Raw genomic sequence first — 11097 nt, 5'->3', positions numbered from 1 at the left:
GTTTACTATGCCAGGAATGACAAATTGAAGAGGAATGGTGTTGCATTCATTGTCAAAAAGAACATATCCAGATCAGTCATGAGGTACAATGCTATCTGTGATAGGATAATATCCATGCACCTACAGGGAAGATCAGTTAATACCACTATTATACCTGATTAGACTACCTAAAAGGGGTTCTACAAGTTGTGCAGTGAAACAGGCCTCTTGCGGAGCCTTTGCAGTATATAGGACCTTAGCCCCCATCCAGGATCTTCTGAGGTGGGACATTCCCACTAGAAAGGACAAGCAGACCAGCCTGAGACAGCTAGAGCAACAGAAGATACATCTTCAAAGAAAGATCATCAGGAAAAGCCTGCCCCCACCCCAAATGGAAGTATGACTGGCTACTACAAGAATAAACAAGCTGTTCGCTGGGAAGCCATCAAGGCAAGCAATCAAGTTCCTTCAGGACAACCCCCTGCCTCTAAGACTGAAACTCAAAGGGAACACATGAGCAGATATGTACGCTTGCTGATGAACACACTGGTCTACTGGTGAGTGAAAGAGGGGGAAAGGCAGCAATGAGGAAATGGGCTGAGTTCAAGCACAGTCTATAGACTCCCGTTAACCTGGAGATGTAAGAGAGAAGAGGAAGGGCTGGTTGGTCTGAAGTGTGGTGAGACCTGGGGACACCTGAGCCCATGGAGATGCACAAGAATACCCAAATTACAGATAGTACCCATTTGACCTAGCCTCCATGGCTTGATAATCAGAACTCGACTAGAGGAAGTTAAAAAAACAAGAAAACAATTTTTGATAAAGGAAGCGAGGGTAAATTGTTACAATTTGATGAACTTGATCTATACTCATGGAGGTAGTAACTCTAAATACTAACAGAGAGGGAAGGAGTCTTCACATCAAGTATCAATGCTATCCCCCTCTGTACACAGGGTAGATTTAGGGACATGCAACTTAGATATTGGCTACCTAAACTGAGTGGGCAATAAAGGCTCAAAGAGCTGACTTACAAGGTTTCAAGAGGGAATTTAGTTTAAGAGTGTGGGGGGAAAGAAAGAGTCCTCAATGAATAGTATTCATCTTGTCTAGATCTGTCTGGTGAAAAGAGACGGGGAAAAGATTCTTATGATTCAATAGTGAGGAACAGTTATCATGACTAATTGTGACTGTCACAATTGTAAAGGCAGAAGTTTTGTATCAAAAACAGAGTAGTTAATCTTACAGTCCAGTAACAAAGGACCCTAGAACCATCAAGGGAGCAGAACACAAGTGAAATGTGTCACCTTATCCAGAGAAGCAGTTACATCAGAGATGGGGACATGGAGAGAGGGAGCAGCTGAGGACTCTAGATTCATGGGAAGAGAGGGGCTGAGAGCTGGTGGCCAGGAGGCAGGCTTGCAGAATGTGCCCTTTAGTTGTGCAAATTATTATATATGCCTGAGTGTTTAAAAAAAAAAAAAAAAGAGAAAGAGAGAGAGCTAAAGCGAATAGAGACAAATACTGTTATGTGATGGTATATGGAAGGGAATATAATCATTGTAATGAAACAAGGTGTATGATTTTTTAATGTAAAAATGATGATCTGCCCTGTAAATTTTCTCTTAAATCACAATAAAAATTTTCAAAAAAAAATTAATACTAACCATCTTAGTCAGGATTAAACATAAATATAGTAACATTGAGCCAGCTACACAAAAAGCCTAGTTACAAGGGTATCTTCAAGATAAAACTAACAAAGGTTATTTGCAAGCATGTCAAAATGACTTAGTCACAGATACAAAATTCAGCTATCAAGCCGTCTGAACTGCAAGATCGGTGGTTCAAGCTCACCAGCTGCTCCTCGAAAACCCTACAGAGGGTTGCTATGGGTCGGAATCGACTCGACAGCACTTCACAACAACAACAGCAACATCAAGTTCCTCAAAGCTCTAGACTACAGAGCTCAGAAGGGGAAGCACACACAAACAAGACCTTTTTCTTAGCAGAGTCGACAAGGACCTTCACACAGCCAGTGTTTCTACTGTAAAGATATACAAGTTTAAATTTATTTCTTACCCCCAGAAACGACTTTGCTATATTGGAAAACATTTCTAATGCATGTTTATGGTGAGACACTCAAGAAATTTTTGCTTAGTAACAAACATATGACACTGGTTTTGGCAATGGAGAGTAGAGTTAGAAACCTTACTATGCTGTAATTCAAAATAGCATCCCTTCTAATCCTCATCAACAGGTACCAGAGCCACTGTTAAAGTAAGACACTTCTAGGCCAAGGTTAGGGTTCATGTAAAGGCTTTCTAAAAGGGTCAGATGTAGAAAAATGGCAATACCTACATAAAACAATAAAATTTAACATAGGTATTATGAAAGCGGCAAATAGAGGTTTTTTTGTCTGATTGCTTGTTTTTTTAACAGTTACATTGTAGTGTTTCAGGGTGGAGGTTGATAAGGAAGGGGTTAGGAGACCAGTAGGCTATGTACTGGTAGAATGGAACAAAGAAACCTAAATAAATTGGAAAAGCCTGCAATTTACAAGAAAGCTTCAAAAACTTCTTAATGGAAAAATTCCATGATCTTTAAATTTCATTTTTCCATGAATTTTTTGAAGTCCCCTAATATTTGGTGATAAAAGTAATTGAAATTTCTATCAAAGGCAATATAGTCCCTCTGACCCTGGCCCTTGCCCACTGACACGTCTGGCCCACTCAGCTCCCCCAGACTCATACACGTGTTGGATGCGGGAACCTATGTTTAAGTAAGAATTCAGGCATCACTGGAGACATTCAAGAAATGCTTGGACAACCACTATTCCAGAAAAGAAAAGAAACTCAGAAGACGTGACTAATAACCATATCAAAAGAATTATGGCTGCACAAATACCAGAATCTGATCAGAACAGTTTAAGGAATTTCTTGGAACCTACAAGAAACTTAAAGAAACCTGCTTTTTGGACTGTGTTAAAGACTTCACAACAGGAGAAGTAACACCAGAAGAGACCACCCGTTCTGAGCATTGCTTACAAAATATTTTTAAACAACACAAAGACTATCCATGAGATTTCAGGAATATCATACTCAACAGAATGAAGCTCTGGCAGCCATAGCAGGACTCCTTGGCCAGTCACAATAGACAAGTCCTGATAGCTAGACTGCTGATGTAATATTGCTAACAGTTACTGTACTGGAAATGAGAATTCTTATGTTAGAATCCCATAAAAGCAAAAGTCACCAGGCTAAACTGTCTGACAAATGGAAACTACTAGAGAAAAAAAATTACTGTGTACCAGGAATAATAAAAAAGAAGGTCTTGTTCAATGAAAATAGTAAAATGCAATGCTTGTTAGGGCCTTAAGATTCAGCAGCTTGGTCACTTGGTTAGAAAAATAAACCATAAAATAAACCACTGCTTTAAAATTAACTGTGACTGTTAATTTTAAAGCAAAATATGTGTTCAATTATGTATGAGATAGAGAATAATTTTTGTCACTCAAAGTAAAATAAATGGAAGTTACCACTGGGGGAAAAAAAAAGACAATATAGTGTAGCGATTAGATTGTGAAACCATACCATCTAGGCACAATGTTAGCTCTAACACTTCAAATATGGGACTGAACAAGTTCGTTATCCACTTTGTCCCTCAATTTCCTTATTTGCAAAACGGGACAGTAAGAGCATATATCTCATATGGAAGGAGCCCTGGTTAAGTGCTCAGCTACTAACTGAAAGGTTGGTGGTTTGAATACATGTAGCAGCTGCATGGGAGAAAGAACTCACACTTCGATTTCCATAAAGATTACAGCCCAGAAAACCCTATGAGGAATTTCTACTGAATCAAAAATCAATGTGATGTGGCATAAACAGCAGCTCATGGATATGTGAGGATTAAATGAATTAATGTATGTAAGGAGCACAGAAATGTACATAGTAAGCACTAAAATGTTAGCTATTTATCTTTTTAAATGCTTTCTATATACTTTTTTTACTGAGATTCTTATAAAATCCATACTCTAAAATTTTGTTTTGTTCACTATTAAATAATAATAAAGTTTGCCTATAAAGTGTAAGACTGGCTCAGCTATGCCTAAAGAAAATGATTAAAGTGATTTGTCCACCTGTGCGGCGGAATTTCAAATGGGAAACACCTGGGGTAAGTTAGGATAGGGCCTAAGAAACTAGTGAGTGAGGGGAAAACTCAGGGGTCACCTATAGAACTGGTACATACCTGGAGACTGCCTTCCAGAACTCTTCTCAAAGTTTCGAGGGTTTGTATAGTATTTTGCTTAGGCAGTGTTTTCTTGGTATGAGCGCAGGAATTGAGAGAGAGATAATGTAGATGGGAAAGAAGTTCAAAACTTGGTTGACTTTTTGGCATTAGCTAATTATCCTACCTGTCATCCCTCTCTTGCTTTCTTCCTTCAAGACTCATTGAACTCCAAACTCCTGGTACCCAAATTAGCTCAGTGTACTACAAACTTGAGGTAAAAGGTAATCAACCTGATTTGTTATGTCCAGTGGAAAACTTTTCTATCGCACATAAAAGAAAAAGCAGTAAGGGCCATTAGAATGTTCTATAAACTTTAAAAAAAATTCCACACCCACTCATGTTTTGAAAAGCACAGCAAGACAATCATGCTAGTTCAAAGCTATAACACAGCATAGTCTAACTGAAATTGACCAATTTAGTTTCACTTCATAAGTTCATTACAGAGAAGAGAACTAAAAGTACCAGGTCATATGGAGTCCATTAGGACTCACGGTGACCCAATGTTTGTCAGAGTACAACTAGGCACCACGGCTGTAACAGCTGATCAGAGGTATCTTTGGGTAGACTCTAACCTCCGACCTTTCAGTTAGCAGTCAAGCACATTAACTGCAAAACCCAGAGTTCTCCAAAGAGAAAAGAGGGGACAAAAATTTGTAACAGAAGTCAGAGTCCTAGAGTAAATTTCTGTAATAGTTGTGACCCTTACGTTAATATCAAAAGATAAGAGAGTTTGAACCTAAAGCTTACAATCAGAGATAATTTTACATTTAAAAAATCAACTTAAGTTTAATTTATATACAATAAACTTCACCCATTTATCTGTACACTTTGATGCTTCTGACAAATATATACAACTGAATAATCACCACATTTTCATCCCCTTAAGTTCTTTAGGACTCCTGGCATGGGCTGTAGCATAAGCAGGGACTGCTAACTACAAGGTCATCAGTTCAAACCCACCAGCTTCTTCTCAGATACCCTACAGAGGGTTGCTATATATGAGTCACAATTGACTCGAAGGCACTTAACAACAACAGTAAAGTATTTCTGTGACCCTCTGTAGTCAGTTTCTTTCCACTCCAATCCTGGCAACCACTGATTTGCTGACTATCACTCTAGAGAGGTCTGCATTTTTCTCTCATAAGAAGCTATTTTAATGAGATACAGTCCACATATAATACAACTGACTCTTTTAAAAGCATAGTATAAAAAGTCCAACTTGAAACAACCCATACCCACCCCACTGCCATCCAGTCGATTCCTACTCATAGCGATGGGTACCGAGGCTATAAATTGTTACAGGAGCAGAAAGTCTCCTCTATCTCCCATGGAATGACTGGCAGGTTTGAACTGCAGACACTGTTGTTAGCAGTCCAGTGCAACTCACTCTTGTCCTTCAGTATCATGTAAATTTGCCCTCACTTTGAAATGACTGAACAAACGCTTGCAAATTTTCTCACCATCTCTGGCTGCAAGTGCAGTTTTTAAATCACTCAAAAGATTTTGAGTCTTCTCTTGAACTAAAGTAAGGCTAAATAAGAACCATATGGATCTGTTCTGAGTTACCTACAAACGTGACTTAAAGATACATTAAGAATGGACCTTGCTCATAACCCAGGGACTGCCTGTATATACTTCTGTGGTTTTTAGTATATTCACAAAGCAGTACAATCCTTACCACTGTCCATTCCAGAACATTTTAATTGGCTAAAATAAAAATATATCCCAGACCTATTAGCAGTTGCTCCTCACTGCTCTTCTGTCTCTATGCATTGGTCTATCCAGACATTTCATATAAATTGGAATAACTCCATGGAGGTACCTCAAAAATGATCCACACTTCAGTTACATTAAAGCACCCGCCCATGTTCACAATTGATGACAACACTGAGAGTGCACATGAATGATTCTGTCGAACAGATGAGTGGCAGTGGACTATGGGGCAAATCATTTGCATATCAGCCATGGCTCAGCCTATGAAATCATCTACGACAGACTTGGGTTTGAAAAGTTTGTGCGAGATGGGAACCGAAACAACTCACAGCAGAGATTAAACAAGCATTTGGATATTAGCAAATAAAATTTGGACCAATACTCGAAAAAAGTTTTTTAACAGAAATCGTTACTGGTGACAAGACATGGACACATCACTTCAAGCCTGAGAGTAAACGGCAGAGTATGGAATGGCAACATTCTCAATTGTCGATCAAGAAAAAGTTAAAAAGTCAACCATCAGCTGGAAAATTGATGCTTACAGTTTTCTGGGATTCTCAAGAACTAGTACTGGAACGCTATCAGAAAAAGTTCAACAATCAACAGCGCTCATTACAGTGAAATGCTCACTGAAGAGCTGAAGCCTAAAATTCAGAATAAATGCAGAGGACTCCTATCCAAAGGCTTTGCGATCTTGCATGACAATGCATGTCCACCCACCTCTGCCCAAACTATTGATACTCTGTTTGGTAAAAACTCCATTTTGAGGTATTAAAGCATCCTCCCTATAGTCCTGATCTTGCTCCATCTAACTTTCGTCTGTTTGGTCCCCTGAAAGCAGCCCTTTGAGTATGTAGATTCAACTCTGATGAAGACGTGAAGACAGTGGTGCATTTGTGGCTTGCTGCTCAACCTAAAACATTTTAAAATAAGGGAATAGGAAATCTTGTTGAAAGATGGAAAGTGTATTGAAAAGCAAGGAGATTATGTCAGAAAATGATGCATTTGTCTTTTCTTAAAGTTGGTTAAAATAAATTCTACAGTTAGAGTGTGAAAATTTTTTGACACACCCTCATATATGTTGCCGTTTGTGTCTGGCTTCATGATGTTTTCAACACACTCACTGTCATCGAGTCAGTTCTGATTCACAGCAACCCTATAGGACAGAGTAGAATTGCTTCATAGGGTTTCTAAGACTAAATTTTTGCAGGAACAGACAGCTTCATCTTTCTCCTACAGAGAAGCTAGTGGGGTGAAACCACTGATCTTGACAGCCCAATGCTTAATCCTGTTTTCATGGTTCCTGTATTTTAATGCAGTTTGCTGTTATTGTTAAGTGCTGTCAAGTCAGTTATTACTCACAGCAACCCTGTGCAGGGTTGCCAAGGCTGTAAATCTTTACATGAGCAGAAAGCCTCATCTTGCTCATTTATGGCATTATTGCTTCTTAAATGGATATTGTTTAAGTGCCATAGACTCTATTCTGAGTCACAGAAACCTTATGTACAAAAGAACAAAACATCTGCCTGGTCCTGCCCCATCCTCAAAATTGCTGCTACACTTCAGCCCACTGTTAATGCCACAGTGTCAATATGTCTCGTTGGTGCAAAAAATGTGAAAGGGATTTACACAACTCAACTGGTCAGAGGGAATACCTTAGTGAGATGGAGTGCCTCCTTCCACTGCCCCCTAGTAGAAGAGTACTTTGGCTACAGAGGTCCCAAATCAACAGTCTTTCTCATGATTCAAGACACTACATACCCAGTCACATCCCCACTCTTAAATGTACCTACGTACACATAAACTCATCCACAATTAATTATAAGTTTAATTTGAATATAAAAGAAATGCATGCTAATTATATAAAATCACAAGGATACAGGAAAAAGAAAAATCCACCATGAAATCCCACTACTCAGAGCTACCTATTAATACTCTGGTATGTATACCTATGGTCATTTTTCTAGAATTATATGGATAAATGAAAAACCCTCTTTTACATCTTTAAATAATCTTACAACTTATGTTCCAACTACCGATCCTTCCTCTTTGTTTTCAACCTTTGCTTTCCAGTCATCAGTAATTATCAATACAGCTTGATGGCATATTTGATCAATTTCAGACAGAAGTGGGTAAAGTTTTCAATTTCACCATCACTGGCTTTAGTGGTTGGTGCATCAATTTGAATAATAGTGTTATTAACTGGTCTTCCTTGTAGGCATATAAATATTATTCTATCACAGACAGCATTATATCTCAACATAGACCTTGAAATGTTCTTTTTGATGATGAATGTGCCACTGTTCCTCTTCAATTGTTTCCACCACAGTAAACCATGTAAATGTCTGATTCAAAATGGCCAATACCAGTCCACTTAAGCTCAATAATGCCTAGGATGGAATCCTGGTGTGGCGCTGTAGGCTAGGCACTGGACCACAAGGTCACTTTAAACTCTTAGGTCATTGGTTCAAACCCACAAGCCGCTCCACAGAAACCCAGTAAAGAGGGTTGCTATGAGTCGGAACCAACTTGACAGCACTTAATAACAAACAACAATGCCAAGGATATTGAGATTTATGCATTCCATTTCATTTTTGGTCTTGTGATAAAAATGATGCTGGAGATCACATAACAGAATTTTGCAAGAACAATGACTTCTTTATAGCAAATACCTTTTTTTAAACTCAATGACTTCACCAGATGAAATATACAGACATCAAACTGATGACATCTGTGGAGACGGTAGAAAAGCTCCATAACATCAGCCAAAACAAGGCTAGGGGCAGACTGCGGAACATAGAAAGTTCAAGCTGAAGCTGAAGAAAATTAAAATAGGTCCATGAGAGCCAAAATATGACCTTGAAAATATCCCACCTGCAATTAGAGATCATCTCAGACTGATATGATGCACAAGAAACTTATGACTGAAAACCAGAAGAGTGTGGAATGACATCAAGAACATCAGATAGGAAGAAAGCAACAGGTCATCAGAAGACAAGGAAGAAGGAAAAGACCAAAATGAGTATCCGAAGAGACTGAAATTTGCTCTGCAATGTACAGGTGCTAAAACAAATGAGGAGATAAAAGAGGTGAGCAGAAAATTTCAAAGGGCAGCTTGAGAAAACAAAGTCAAATATAATGTAATGGGCAAATACCTTGAGTTAGAAAACCAAAAGAGAAGAACACACTTAGCATTTCTCAAGCTGAAAGAACAGAAAAAAATCAAGCCTCGATTTGTAATACTGAAGGGTTTTATGGGCAAATTCACACCCTGGTGTGGCACTATAGAATAAGGCTCTAGACCTCAGGTTGGTGTGAGCCACAAGGCTGGCAGTTCAAACTTACCAGCTGCGCCTTGAAATTTTATATATAAGGTTCGTTATGAGTCAGAAGTGACTTTATGGCACATAACAACAACAACAACATGGGCAAAATACTAAAAGATGCAGAATGCATCAAAAGAAGATGAAAGGAATACACAGTATCACTGTACCAAAAAGAAATGGTCAAAGTTCCATTTCAAGAGGTAGCATATGATCAAGAGCCAATGGTTTTGAAGGAAGAAATCCAATGCGCACTTAAGACACTGGCAAAGAACAAGGCTCCAGGAATTGATGGAATACAAATTGAAATCTTTCAACAAACTGATGAAGCACAGGAGGCACTCACTCACCTATTCCAAGAAATTTGGAAGACAGTTACCTGGCCAAATGATTGAAAGAGAGCCACATTTGTGCCATTCCTAAGAGAGGTGGCCCAATGGAATAAATGTGCTCATAAGGAACCTGTACATAGATCAAGATGCAGTCGTTTGAAAAGAACAAGGGACACTGAATGGTTAAAGGATCAGGCAAGGTGTGTGCCAGGGTTGTATTCTTTCACCATACTTATTCAATCCAAGACACTGGATTATACAAAGGAGAACGTGGCATCAGCATTAGAGGAAGACTCATTAACAACCTGCAATATACAGATGGCAAAAGTTTGTTTTTGCTGAAAGTAAAGAGGACTTAAAATACTTACTGATGAGGATCAGACCACAGTCTTCAATATAGGTTGCTCCTTACCAGTGGATCACTAAATAACATCATGATAAATGCAGAAATGATTGAAGTTGTGTCAAAAACCTCATTTTGATTAGATCAACTATTAACTCACGGAAGCAGCAGTCAAAAAAATCAAACTAAGATCTCTTTTTAAAGTGTTGAAAAGCGAAATATCAAGTTGAGGATTAAAACGGCACCTGACCCAAGCCATGCTATTTTCAATAGGCTCACATGCACGTGTAATTTGGACAATGAATAAAGAAGACTGTAGAAGAATTGATGCATAAGTTATGGTGTTGGATGAGAATATTAAAAGTACCATGGACTGCCAAACAGACAAACAAAACTGAGTACAGCAGATTTCAATAATGAAAAAAATCCTCCACTTTGTGGCACTTATATTCCAGTTGGGAGAAAGACAGTAACCAATAAACAGATTAGGTAGCTAATCAGACACAGATCACTTATGACACCAGATAGTTTAGGTGGTATAGCGAAAAATAAAAACAAAAAAAGGACAGGGAATGATGTTTTGTTTTGTTTTTCTTATACAGGTGTTCAGGAAAGGCCTAACTAAGGAAGTGACATGTGAACAAAGATCTTAAGGGTATGAGGGAACATGTCATGAGGAAGAGTGCTTGATAAGCAGTAACAAGCAGAGAAGCCGTGAAACAATATTCGTAGGGTATTCATGGTCCACAAAGAGATCAATGTGGTTGGAGTAGAATTAGTGAGGGGTGAAAGCAATAGGAGACGAGGTCACAGAGTTAAAGACCTGGGGCTGTGGAAAGGCTTTGTAGGGCTTTATAAGGTGCTGTGGGTTAATACGTTGGACTGGAAAGTCAGTTTGAACCACAAGCTCAGTGGTTTGATCACACCAGTAGTTTTTTGGAAACCTTATACAGGGCCACTATGGGTCAGAACTGACTCAATGGCATTAAACAACAATTAACAATATAAGGACACTAGGACTCCATGTGTGGTACTGTGGATAAAGTACCAGATCACAAGGTCAACTGTTCAAACTCACCAGCTGCTCCTCAGAAACTTTATTGTTGTTGTTGTCAGGTGCCAT

At 38.7% G+C, this 11097-nt stretch overlaps 1 protein-coding gene across 1 annotated transcript in view; it reads right to left on the bottom strand.

Moving 5' to 3' along the window:
* The window catches only part of MKL1 (megakaryoblastic leukemia (translocation) 1), a 219272-nt gene that overhangs the window by 154642 nt on the left and 53533 nt on the right, over positions 1-11097 (bottom strand). The window lies entirely within an intron of this gene.

The sequence above is a fragment of the Chrysochloris asiatica genome, unplaced genomic scaffold (assembly GCF_000296735.1).
Source record: "Chrysochloris asiatica unplaced genomic scaffold, ChrAsi1.0 scaffold00076, whole genome shotgun sequence".
In the NCBI taxonomy this organism is placed as follows: Eukaryota; Metazoa; Chordata; class Mammalia; order Afrosoricida; family Chrysochloridae; genus Chrysochloris; species Chrysochloris asiatica.
This window is presented reverse-complemented; position numbering and strand designations above follow the sequence as displayed.